Source organism: Squalius cephalus (genome assembly GCF_949319135.1).
Source record: "Squalius cephalus genome assembly, chromosome: 5".
In the NCBI taxonomy this organism is placed as follows: domain Eukaryota; kingdom Metazoa; phylum Chordata; class Actinopteri; order Cypriniformes; family Leuciscidae; genus Squalius; species Squalius cephalus.
Genome location: NC_137126.1, coordinates 16922129 through 16936277, shown reverse-complemented (window position 1 = coordinate 16936277; position 14149 = coordinate 16922129). Strand labels below are relative to the sequence as shown.

General features: G+C 37.4%; 1 long non-coding RNA gene across 1 annotated transcript; it reads left to right on the top strand.

Moving 5' to 3' along the window:
• The first annotated feature begins 850 nt into the window (after nt 1–850).
• On the top strand, nt 851–12877 carry LOC307158412. The gene is made up of 3 exons (XR_013821227.1): nt 851–2069; nt 12215–12500; nt 12589–12877. It is a non-coding gene; the product is annotated as an uncharacterized lncRNA (long non-coding RNA).
• Nucleotides 12878–14149: the final 1272 nt, after the last annotated feature.

Genomic DNA, 14149 nt, shown 5'->3' with positions numbered 1-14149 from the left:
CATAATCAGCTACTTGTCACATGTATGTTCTGTGTTCCCTCCTTCATTGTGTTTTTGGTTCTGTCCTGTAACCTTGGCTGAATCCGAAATCGTCCCCTGAACCATCATTCACTATTCTCTAAGTTAGTCCACTAATACTGTTCACTTGAAGGAGTGAATGAAAAGGAGTGAGCAAATTCGGACAGCCGTTGAGCGTACATCGGTTGTACACTCGTTATTGCGGTGCATTGTGGGATTGAATAAGTGCACTCAACGTCCACTATAGTTTCGGACACCATTACAAATGGCTGTCCCCTTAAATAACGCCCTATTTGAGGGTATAGGGGGTGATTTCGGATTCAGCCCAAGTTTTCCTCAGTCTGTTTAATTAGTCATTACATTCACCTGTGTCCTATTAATTATCTCATCAGCTCCCTCATTTATTCTAGTATTTATGCTCCGTGGTTCTTTCAGTTGGTGTCTGTTCTCATCAATGTTTGCTTCCCTGAGTTCTCCTGTTGTATTGGATTAAAGACTATTTCGTTTGAATCTTCGTGCACTTCCTGCCAGCTGCACCCGTGACACTTCATAAGTATTACTTTTCTGACATAGTAAACTTGCTTGGTAGCTCACCTGACATAGCATTGACCTTGCGATGCAGAGCGCTCTGGTACGAGTCCCGTGAAAGATCTCAAAGACTGTTGAAGCAAGCTAAAATGGCATGGTCGTTTCAGCAAATACTTTTTATCTTTGCTTTTGTTAAAGCCATCTGTTAAGTTTAGGGTAGGTGGTATGTTATTTTTAAACACGATATAGCACTAATCTTTTATCGCCTCTCACCGGACATTTCATTTCTGAACTGCCACGATATGTACAAGAACCAACGTAATAAAACTTTGCCAGATTCATGTTCATCTGTTTCGGATAAAACCAAACCTGCTTTTAGTACAACTCACTGGAAATTTTACCATGAAAGTGTTGCGAAATGTGCAAGAAGCAACATATCGTTTTCCAGAAATGTTGCTATTGAGCCTGCACATCAGCAGTATTTAAATATAACAACTTTCTCCACACTTCATCTTACATATGTGTCTTGATCCTTAGCTAGTGTCGTGCCAAAGACGTCTTCATAGCTCAAACGCTGCTGTAGGTGGTGATGGATTTCTGGTGTCTTTCACAACTTGACTCTATGCTGAACAATCAGAGGATAGGGTCTTGGCATCCGCGAGGGTGAGGCGACCATTTGAAAGACCTCGAAGTTGTTGATTTCCGTCTTCGGAAGGGTCCAAGTCTCTAATATGTAGAGTAGAATCGGAATGATCATGGTCCGGAAAAGGCGCATCTTGGTTGCACTCGTGATGTTGGCCTTTTTCCACACGCACCATTTGAGCGATGCAAACGCTGCTGTTGCTTGGCCGATTCGACATTGAACTTCTGCAACCCATGCGATCTTCGTCTCCTGGATCAGGGATCCTAAGTACTTGAAATTCTGCACTTAATCGCAGGTGCATTGGTTTCTTGCCTAGTTTCCCTGGTTGCCCAGTTCTGGTTATCTCGGTGGGATGACAACGAATGTCCTCGGAACTTTAGTTTCATGAAAATCAGTGAACTCCTTGCTCTGGCCTGGTAAGGCCCTTGCCCCAGGCTTGGGACCAGTACAGCGGAGTGTGTAACTGAGATATTCTTGCCCACAGGAAGTCATCTGATAGTCTTCTCATTAATATAAATAACAGGTATTGCTCTGAACATATCTGATGTCGATTAAGTAGTAATACAAAAAGGTGAGGTAACACTGCACTTAAAAAGTTTCACATTTAAAAAGCATTCATTTAGCATGCACAATAAACAAAAATAACTAACTTTATCAAAGTGTGTTTTTTTTTTTTTCTTCCTCAAACTAGCTTCCTATCTCTTCAGTCTTTTACTTGATGACACAAAATAACAGGTTGGACTTTGGCAGGAGTCACACGGATTACTTTCATTCAGTTCATTTAGTGAAATCACTCTTGGATGAATACAGAGATGCAAACACTCCCTACACCTTCAAAAGCAGCAGGAACCAGGTTCGGCTCGCAGAGGGCCCTTGTCAGGTAACGTGCAGGTTCTCTCTGTGTTTATCACATCCACTGTCTTCTTTGTCCCTCACACTTCATCCCTGTCTTTTGATTTCTGCTCGGCTGCTCTCCAAAGGCTTTGACTGACGGTGTCACATTAAGCATGGGGAGACACGGCCGCTCGGGGAGGGGAGGAAGAGGGGTGGGCGCTCTTTGGCGCAGTAGGTAGAAACTACCGTAATTATAGAGCACAGACACACTGAGGAGGAGAAAAAGAGGCTGAACACGCAGCTCACATTAAAAAAGAAAAGCGCAAAAATAAAAGCAAGTGTGTTTTCATGCTGAAAGAAAAGAAAAAGGAGAAATAAGTGGAGAGAGAGGAAAGTAGGGGTTTGTAATGGGAGGAAAGAGCTTAAACTGAACGGGAATTGTCTGTTTGGTGGATGTATGCAACTCTTTGTAGGGACTGTGTTGTCTAATGTGTGTGTGTGTTGATGTGTTTCACTTCAAATGTGAATACCTCACTTTTTGGAAGTGAATATTTCACTCATGTTTCTAGTTCCATAAGAAAAAAACAGCAGCAGTGACGCTAGTAGCATTGATCAACAGTAATAATGTACATATGTTTATTTTATCATTTTTCACCCTGCACTTGTGCTTCAAATTTCACTTGAGTATTCAGGAAGTCCAGGAAGATCAGATCTCTGACCTTAGGGTTAGACATGGGGTAAGTTTTGTCAAAAATCTAAACTTTGGTGTTTTGTCCTGTATATTGTAGTGTGTTGTGCACATGTTCATGACCCATATGAGCTCATATGTTATTTCCATTTATTGAGGGAGCATGAAGAATAATTTTCACACATGAATTGGCACCTCTGAGTCCAGATCTTAAATTTATTTAAAGTATTTGGGATATGCTGGAGTACACATCTCAAAGACCAAAAATGTATGCACCTCTTGATGGAAATAAATCTTATGATGATCTTGTATTGACAATGCAAGAGTCAAGCACTCTGTAAAGTCAACTCCAGCACATCCCAAAGACTTTCAACGAAGGACTGGACTCAGATGTGCCAATTCATGTGTGAAAATGATTCTTCATGCTCCCTCCCAACCATTCTTTCACAATTTGAGCCTGATGAATCTTGACATTGTCATCCTGGAATATTTGGCCATGATGTTGTTTAAGAAATTAAAAGATACACACTCCATCAATTAGGGTTAGAAGAACTGTTGCTAAACGTATAACATGCTATAATAATCACTGCCATAATGATCCAGTCATAGACTCTTAAGCATTTTAAATCCAAACAGCGACTTTTTTTTTTTTTTTTTTGGCTGGCCAGTGTATAAATATGAGGTAACACTTTACAATAAGGTTCATTAGTTAACATTAGTTAAATGCTGTATAAGTTCATTATTAGTTCATGCTAATGTTGTTAACTAATGAACCTTATTGTAATGAAACTATGATTATGATTAAACTATTTATATATTTTTTATTATTATTATTTTATACTGTATAAGATATTATTGTGGTCAAAATAAGCAGATATTTGCAACTGTGTATTAATGTCTATTAAAGTGGCTGATCAATAGTGTAACTGGATGTGATGTACTCTCAGGCAGAATAAAGGAAACCTCCTTATGTAATGTCTCAGCACTGAATTACTGAACCTGGACAAGCAGGCATAAAGTCACTGTCTATTATATCTTAATATTGGATGTACACCCCTTACTGTATATAAACATCACGTTACCAAACCGAAGGATGCATAAATGTTCAAACACGCTAAAATCTTCACGATATTGATTTAGAAAACTGAGTGGATTACTGCTACAAAAGAAAGATTTCCTTTAAGTGGACATAAAAACACTCTTAGTCAGGATGGCGGTGGTTGTCAATGCTAGTTTTTAAAAGCCTCTTTTTCCACTGAAGGCTTGAGAATTAACTTGAAGTGAATGTGAAGGACGCTTCTGTATTTATAAGTTTCATCATCTGCTTTTGTGGCTTTATAGCTTCTGTTTTATAAAGTACTGGTTGTTCTGACCTTTTTAGAAGCTTATAATAAAGAGTTTTCAGGCTACATACATTTAACAGGTAATAATATATATAAAAAAAGCTTCCCTCAATCTGAATTTTACACCTTTTGTTAGTGTTGTGCTTTTGTTAAAGCCTGTGAATTCAACAGCATCTTGGGTCAAACGGATGAAATGATGACATTTCATCAAGGCTGCGCTTTTGTCACGACATTCTGCGCTGTATTGTGATCTCTGGGCGGTATTTTATCTTTCCATTTCGCACAGGTCTAGGTCATGTTTAAAATATCATCAATTACCACTTCAGTCAAGACTAAGGTCCACCTCACATAAAAATTAAGTGCTTTGAAACCTGCTACTTTTTCCTCGCACAATTATTGAAATTTTGCTTTCAGCCGTAAATAATAACCGTCTCACTTTAGTCATTCACAGCAGAGAGACCGTCTCCCTTCTCTCGAGGGCAGGCAGGTGCGATAGTGGGCAGGAAAAAGAATCGTGTTGCATATATCTTTATGTATAAAGATGTAGGGTCAAGTCTGGTCGATAGGCAATCTCTCAGCTCTAGCGGAAGTGATGGGACTATTTGAGACTGGAATGGCTCTGTTGTAGTGGAAGGAAAGGCTAATCTGTTGCAGATGGGTTTGGACCCAGCAGGTGTGCTGGTCAGCTGGTCGTGAGACCTGTGTGGACATGAGCGTGCAGAAAGGGGCTAAGGGGGCAGGACAGGGTCTAGATGTGTCAGTTATTGTGACATGGTGTTTAAGACTGTGAACTCTTTTGTATGACATGGACTATTGTTGAATTGCATTGTAACTAGACTTTTCTGCTCAGATGGAAGGTTTTTTGTTGTTGTTGTTTTTTAAATGATCCTTTATTGTCTGTTCAAATGTTCAGGGTTATATCCAATAGTTTGTTTCTGTTTGTCCTTTGTTTCTATTCTACCTGCTAAATAGTACTTACAGTATCAAAAAGTGTTAAGCTTTGTATGTACACTACCAGTCTTTTTTTTTTTATGCTTTTTGAAAGAAGCCTCTTATGATCATTTATTTGAGCAAAAATACAGAAAAACAGTAATATTATCAAATATTATTTCATTTTAAAATGACTATTTTCTGTTTTAATATATTTTACAGTGTAATGGATTCCTGTGATGGCAAAGCTGACTTTTCAGCAGCCATTATTCCAGTCACATGATCCTTCAGAAATCATTCTAATATGCTGATTTGAGGCTCGAGAAACATTTCTTATTATTCGAAAAAAATGGGCTGTGCTGCTGAATATTTTTGTGAATTGATGCATTTGTTTCTGGATTATTTGATAAATTGAAAGTTCAAAAGAGAAGCTTTTATTTGAAATAGAAATCTATAACATAATGTAACTTTTGATCCGTTTAATGCATCCTTGCTCAATATGAAATGCTAAAAAAAATTCTTAATTACCCCAAACTTTTGAACAGTAGTTATTTCATATTCTGTTGATGAATGAAAAAAACAGTACAAACTGAATACACCATGCGATCAAAATCACTGGTGAATGTTGTCATACTAAAACTAATGATCTGTCAGTTGCAAATTTTTCCCGTGGCTATAGTTTTTTGATAAAACCATTTCAGTAGTTCAGTGCATCCCCTGAGGTCCCCCATCTGGCTAATTAGGCTATAATTAGCTGTCTTCCTCAATCACTTTTAAAGCATATCTCTTCATTTAACCAATCTCTCAGTTACATTAGTAGTATGTTGTCATGAAAATCAGTTAAGCCCCATCCCTCTCAATTACTCTGCCATGATAACTAATTAAAGAAAATGATCTTAAGATGAAGTCATTTCATTAATCAGCATAGCTGTTAGGCTATATGAACATTTTACATGTATATGTTTGTGTTAATATGTCCAGTGGTTTTGCATTTACTTGTGCTAAAAGTTAATAAATGTATAATTCTGTTAAAATGTTGGACTCTGGCCCTGGGTTTCAGTAAGAGCTTCAGTTCACTTCCACTCACAGGTTTCATGTTCCTGAAATGCCAGGGGCTGTAAGAGGTACCTGTCAGTGGTGGGAGGTCAAATTAATGATGCTTGACTTGCGTCCATTATATCCCATTAATAACAGTACACGACCCTCTCGGCCTCCTGCGGGAGCTCTTAGACACTCATTAAGATATTAGCCATTGTTTCAGGGGGAAGTACATTTAAGGTGATGCACCTACCCCATCTAATTTATACAGAAAATCTCGCAACACATGATTTAGTTTCTGCTGGCTGCTTCCTATTTCAGTTTTTGTTCAACAAGTACTTTGGCATATCATATTTCTTCACCCATATATGATATGAGTCATATGTCTTCTGTATCATCAAAGTCTGAAGATTCTTACAAGTCTTTTGTATACACTACCAAAAGTTTGGGGTCAGTAAGATTTTTTGTTAAATGTTTTTGAAAGAAGTCTCACCAAGGCTTCCTTTGATTTTCCATTTCAATGTCATTTATTTCTGGGATGGCAAAGCTGCAATGGCAATACATTACTCCAATCTTCAGTGTCACATGATCCTTGAGAAATCATTCTATTATGCTGATTTGCTGCTCAAGAAACATTTCTTCTTATTATCAATGCTGAAAACAGTTGTGCTGCTTAATATTTTTGTGTGCAACCATGATACATTTTTACAGGATTCTATGATGAATAGAAAGTTCAAAAGAACAACATTTATTTGAAAATAAAAATCTTTTTTTAACATTCTTTTCACTTTTGATTAATTAAATGCATGCTTGCTGAATAAAAAATTAAAGTATTTTTTTTAAAAAGTTATAGACACTGACCCTAAGCTTTTCGAACGCCATTGTTTGAGCTTAATAAGTCCATCCTTTAACAAACAGCTGACTGATTGTATTTTTTAATTGTTGTCAGCTTGTACTCCCATTAATGTCATTCTCTTATTTTTCAATCTCTCCCTCTCTCTCTCTCCTGCCGTTCCTTCTAGATCTGGATACCTGAGGGTCATTCAATCTCTGACACTCAGGTATCCAGGTCCTGGTCTGATGACCTGCCCACTGTGAAGCAGATTCCACAAAACCTGCGGAACAATACATGCAGGCGCTCAATTACTAAATGAGGGCAGTAAAATGTTTGGCTGGTGTAACCTAAGACCTGAACCTGTGTTGTTCCTCATGTTAAAGAGCAGGAGATGACTGTGACACAGAGTTCGGACATTAGTCACACTCTCTGCTCTTGTGGAACCAAAGCTGGGGTTACAAAACAGGGGAAATACTACAACAACGCTTATTATAGATTTTAGTCTTAGTTACAAAGCAATCCAGGGATGTTTTCCAGAAAGACTACTGCAGTCTTTACTGGCCAAATAGCTCGAAACAAATACAAATTTGGTTGTTTATTCTCTACAAATAAAAATTTCAACAAAGTGTTTTAGGTAAGATTCTTTTTCTTTCTTTCTTTCTTTCAACGCTGTCTGCTTTTCTGAACATAAAACCTCAGGTTTGAGATGATGAGGTGGGTCAAGAGGTTGTTTTGTCAATGTTTGAATTATAATATTGCCCACAAACTGTTAGTGAACGTAATCTCGTCATGCTGTGTATCTTAGTATGGCTGCTTCTAAACCTGGTGGGGAATTGTGTGTTATGTAAGAGAATCAATGCTCTATAGTTGGAGGACCAGCACACCCCTGGTGGTCTGAGGTCTTCACTAACTGATCTAAGATCAGCACTGTTTTTGCTCTTGCTCTATTGGAATTGGTGATGAAGCTGATGAAAAGCAGTATGTCCCTGTCATAGAGATATTGTGATGCCCTAGAAGTTCAGATATCAATTCTGTTGATATTTAAAGGTGACATATTTTGTAAGTTTTTTTTTTTTTCTCACCTAAATCAATATCTGTTTGAATCAAGAAAAAGATAATTTTCACCTCATTGACATTTTTGCAATAGCATCAGAATGTTTAGTTATAGTTTGAGGCCATTTAGCTTTTTTTGAAAAGTGCATAACTGTGCATCAAAATGATAAGTCCAAACCCTGTCTGTTTAATGGCACTTTTAGAGTCAAGTCACCTTTTATTTATATGCCGCTTTTTACAATACAGATTGTTTCAAAGCAACTTTACAGTGATAACAGGAAAATAACGCAACAAAGTTTGTTTCTGCTCTACAGCAGATCTAGAAGAAAATGGCGTCATAGTCCAGCTTAAGTAAGCTCAGTGATGGTTCATTTTTGTTGTAAAAAAGTTATTAATTTAGTTAATTTATATATATATATATAGCCACTCTAGAGAAAACAGTGATATCATCTTCCAGCTCAGTTCAGTTCTCATATTATGGAGTCAATGCAGGCAGATTAATAATATTGTTGAATATTAAATGTCCCCAACTAGCAAGCCAAAAGCCAAAGGCGACAGTGTTCCTAAAATGTTGATAATTACATTATTTTGTCTTCATAAAAACACAAGGTTAGAATGGAAGAAGTATAAAAAATGCACTCCTTTCTTTTTCCTGTGTTTTGCGTAAATGCTTAAAATGAATCAGTGTCCAACCTCGAAAGCAAGTTCTTTAACAGTTGACTAATGTCACTCTTGATCTCTCTTTATCCATTCATAGCTTCAGCGGCCTGCCTCTCAGATTCCACAGTAATGATATTCTTATCAATCATGTGGGAGATGTTAGAGCTTTAGTCCTCACTCTCCCTCCTGCTGAGACTTAATCTCAGCCGAGACACAGTTCCAGAGTCCTCTTATGAACACCAGAGTGTAAGTCTAGTGTCAAGTATTGACTAGACTGTGAATAGAGGTGAGCGCATGAGGGGTGTCTAACCTCTCACCAGCTGCTTGGCTGTTCAATTGGTCTGGTCTCCGTAACACCCCGGGGTTGCAATAATGCAACAGCAGCTTATCTCAATCAATACCTTCATCTCACTTTTGGGGGCTTTACTGCCGAGTCCCCAGAGTGCGGTCGTCTGTTTGCAAGCACAATTATGAGTATGTTTTGATCTGTTTTTGATGTTGCTGGGAAAACATTTGCAAAACAAAACTGTGTGCTCATACGGTTATGTATTGAACTGTTTGACTGCTGTGGAGAACATTTTAAAATAAAATTCTTAGATCAAGTGAATAAATCTGGAAACATTTTTATTTCACTATTTCAAATTTTTGTTGTTGTTGTTGTTATAAACTTGCTGCTTTCAAGAACATTGTTACACTGTACAATAAGGCTCTGTGTTAAAGAGATAGTTCAACCAAAAATGAAAATTCTGTCATTTACTCACCCTCATGTCGTTCCAAACCCGTAACACTTTCGTGCTATTTTAATGAAATCTGAGAGACTGTCCACACAACTACCACTTTGATGCAAATTTGTCCTAAACCACTCAATTCATATGAATTAGTTCTACGATCTCTTTACAAACTTTTTCAAAGTGGTAGTTGCATGGACTGTCAATGGAGGGACATAAAATACCTTCATTTGTGTTTTGAAGATGAACGAAAGTCTTACGGGTTTGGAATGATATGAGGGGGAGTAATCGATGCACATTTTTGGGTTAACTATCCCTTTAATGAATTATGTGTGATCATCTGTAAAAGATGATCTTTTACAGCCTTTAATAGTGTTCATTTATATAGTTCATTGTTTGTTCGTGATGCATATAGTTAACATACAACTTTTCATGTTAAAAATGTAGAAGTTAGCATTAATCCAGATTAATGAACTCTGTAGAATATTATACATTAATTCATGTTAACTATTGGGGGGGTTTGTCTTATAATTTCATAAATTATAAATTCTTAAAAATTCTTATAAATGTCATAATTATATATTCTAATACAATTTCTTAAAATATTGATACAAATAGCACCACATAGATTTTAATGTATAATTAATAATTTTCAAATTATAAAAGATGTGATAATGTAATAATAACCTGGTAATAACATGCAAACATTTGCACATTTAATTTATTCAGAAGATACAATATTTTTATTGAAAACATCAAGTTATATTTAAGTTGTAAGTTTAAGTTCCACCAGGTCAAAACTGTCCCGGAATGCAGACTGCAGCTTATTGGTGCATTATATGGGTTTAGACAACAATATATTTGCTCAGTGATATATGTTTCTTATTGAAAATGTGAGATGAAGCAGATAATATATTAACAGTTTAAAACAATGTAAATAAAGGCTGAACAGAACTACTTAAATCTAATTGTTTAGCCTGTTCACACCAAGGACGATAACTATAACAATAACGATACAGATATAGTTTTAAAATCATTGAATGTAAAAGAATAGTCCACACCACAACTGTAACTAAAACAGCACAGATAAACAATATTGGAATCACTTTCCCAACATTTTTCCTGATGAACGCTAAAAACATTGATAGCCAATCAGAATCCATCCTGTTTTAAAGAGCTTGAGAATTGAAAGCGTAAGACGACATAACTGCAGCATGTGCTTGTAATAAACAGAATGATATTGTTGATTTTAAACCATGGTATAGCATTTATAGTTCAGATAAACAGACCTGTTGTGAGATGTGCAAGTGTTCAGGGTCTATGCGCACATGCTGTTGTTCACTCAATTGTTTATCTAAGCGTGTGAATGCTGCAGTGTGACATATTTGTGTACGGGACGGGGTGTTGACTCAATCAACACAGCTTCTGATTGTATTGAACTGTGTAAAGAGGCCTCACCAAGTGGAAAATCATGGACGCTCAAGAGCTCTTCAGACAAAAGCAGACAAAACACAACCCTAAGAGTGCCTTAGAGCGTCGTACAGGTCACATGTGACATCAGCCCACTAACAGTGCTTCCGCATAACCTCTTTGGTGTGGGATAAAACAGTCTTAACCAATAAGAAATGCAAGTGTGTCCTTAATGGCTAAAGGCTCTTAAGGATTCAGGCATTTCCAGATGGGACTCAGATGATGGTCTACTGTGGTCTGTTGATGGTGTTCGACAAAGTCAAATGCGTTGCTGCATGTGTGTAAATATTGGAGATTTCAGCGAGACAATGGTAAGCCAATTACGGCAAACAAACTCCTGAGGCTGAGATGTAACGTAGGAACGTATAATGAGGCCACTAAAAAGCCATTTCTCTTGAAAATGGACTGACTCTTGTGAAACTGCTTCAGTTCAAGGATGAAAAGCCTTCCATTAATAGAGACAGATGGGAAATCTGAGGATGCTAGTTTAAGAAGTACTGGTGGAGTGTTCAAAATAAGACATACAGATCTAAAAAATGTAAGAAAGTAAATGGATTTCCATCCATTTTGATTTAAGTGGCAAATATAAAAATAAACAGACACTCATGCGCTGTTTTACAGAAATTTCATGTGAGGTTTGATGGGAATTATTATTATGACGATGATTATTAATATTATTATAAAAGCTGCACAGTAAACTTTACATTTACATTGTCAGTAAACCTTGACATTTATGGTATAAGACCAGCTGTGCTTGCCAGAACTTTAAAAAATACAATAGCAACATTTTAGGTTTTATGGGTTTAACCTAAACTTACTGTTAAAAAAGTGTATTTTATTAACTGATCAATAACTGTTAAAATACCAACCCAATGAAGTACTAAAATCTGCCATAAAACCTTAAAGTACATAACTGATAAGAAAAAACCAAGAAGACATTTTCATTGACAAAACCACCAAATGTGACCCGTCACACAAGGAATTCTGGGAAAGGTGATTTACGTTTTTTCAATGTAAATTTTAAGATGACTTGTTCTTTTTCACTTTCAAAAACTGTAAATTTAACAGTATTTTGCTGTAAATGACATGACATTTTTAGGGATAATCTGATTTTGTGTTATGTTTGGATGGGTTTTGTATTATGTTTTATTTCTGTGCCTCAGTTTTCTCTCGTTTCTCTGTTTCAGTTAATCTTCTAGGTTACAAATGGTTTGATTAAGTTGTCACAGGTGTTTCGTGTTTCTTTAATTGGTTTGTTCTGTCTATTTAAGGCAGCCCTGTGTTTCTTTCAGTTCATTGTCCATTTCTTATTTGGTTTTTCTTATCACTTGTGTCCAGATCCTCCTGCTCTCGCAGGAGAACCAAGAAAGGAACACACACAGGCTTTCCTGGAACTTCAACATCTAGTTCACTATGACGCCAGCCTGTTTGTGTTTTTCTGGGTAGGCCTGAACAAGAGGACCAGGGAATTTTAAAAAGTACGTGGAATGGGTATTCCTCCACAACGGTTCCCGATTTACCATCTGCGAGAGCAGGGAGGAGAGCAGAGTGTCAGCCATTACCATTACTACACTGAGCCAGAGCCTGCCTCGATTAAAGATCCTGAGCCGATCTTGTGTTTGATCAGTCTGAACAAGTGTTTGAGCTGACAACATCACCGTGCCGTATGAGGGGATGTCGTGGAGCCCAACCCCCTTGAGTACAAGTGACGAACTGCTCATAGACTGGGAGAGTGAGTGCTTAATGCCAATTTTTGTTCCCTGCACCGAGCCTGTCCCTGTTAGCAGTACTGAGCTCTTAGTTTTGATTTTCCCATCCAGCCTCCTGCTTCCACCTCTTCTGCCAGTTCTCAGCTCCACCTCAGTTGCTCGTCGCTGTAGCTCCGTCCTGCCCTCGAGAACCCGCATCATCACCCAGTCCCTGCAGTCCCGGGGCTTCTCCCGTTCGTCTCAGTCACCACCCTGGCTTCTCCCGTTCTTCCCTGTTTCTTGTTCTGTCTATTTAAGCTATGTGTTTCTTTCAGTTCATTGTCAGTTCTAATTTGCATTTTAAAGTTGTTTTTTTCTGTTTCTGAGTTCCTTTTGTTAATAAAACGAAGACTGCTGAATTTAGATCCTTTTGTCTAAATTTTTGACAGAAATGTTCATTAGATTTATTACAGTTACCATTAACCAAGTAACAGGTATTTATCGTAGCATTTTTGCAGTCTTTTACCGTTAAATCTATGCAATTTTTTTACAGTGTGCCAAAACATCTTTCCATGTGATTTTTCTCACAGTGGGCTTGTGCATCCACAATATTTGTGCATTTTGCAACAGATGGAGGAAGAGAATAGAGCGTTGAAGAAAGGCGAGTCAGAGAAAGTGGGCGGGGGAGGGATTTGGGCACACCAAGGTCTCCTATGCCCCAGCCCCAAAAAGGAAACATGGGAGAAACATATGTAATTTTCACCACAGGGTGCTGGGTAATTGAGTCATTTAAAATACAGATACATAGATGAATAAAAGCTAAGGGGGAAGGTAATAAGACAGAAGAGTACCCTCCGGAGATCCAATTGACGATTTCTTACAAAAACGGAAACTGTTTTCTTTCTTTTCTTCCACAGAGCTTTTATGTGTTGTCATTTCAGCCGGATACCTACCTCAAGTAATTTTGTTTTCATTTGGCTCCTTTTGTAATGCTTTCCTTTAGTGAGAATGAAGGCAATTTGTCTCCGATGGCCTCTTGCCTTTTGAAGACAGATTTCACTTAGTGAATGCAAGTGAGATGTGGGTTTTTGTTCTGAAAGGAAATATTGCTTTTGGGACGTTTCTCTCCTCAGGAAGATTTGATAATTTACCAAATGACTCTGTAGCCCAGCATTGTCATTGTTGAGTTTATCTTTGAATGGTACTTCTTGATTCAAATGTCTTGCAGTTATTTGACTCTCTTCTGAGTTTGAGGTTTACAAAACTCACTTCTAATTCTCATGTAAAGCAATACAAGTTATCTCAGGATCCTGCTGTTAAAAGGGTTTATTTTCACTTTAAAGAGGTCACTCTCACAGACCGGTGAGTGTTGCCACTTTAGGCCGACAATATGAAGATGTTACTAAAGTTGTTTGCTTGTTTCATTTAACTTAGTATTTATGTTTACCTGTTCAATGTGATGGCTAAATGGGACTACATAGGGTGTCAGAGACATTAAGTGCCAATTGTAAGCAACTGTATATTTCAAGTAAAAGCTTTTTTTTTTTTTTTTATCATAAGGGGGTATTATTACTGATGTACAGTTTTTATTTTAAAGAATAAAACCTGAAAATATTTTGAGCTTGTATTAAACAGACCTTATTTCAGGCATGTAACCCTAAATCTATTTAAAAACCCCATTGACCTCTGGCCC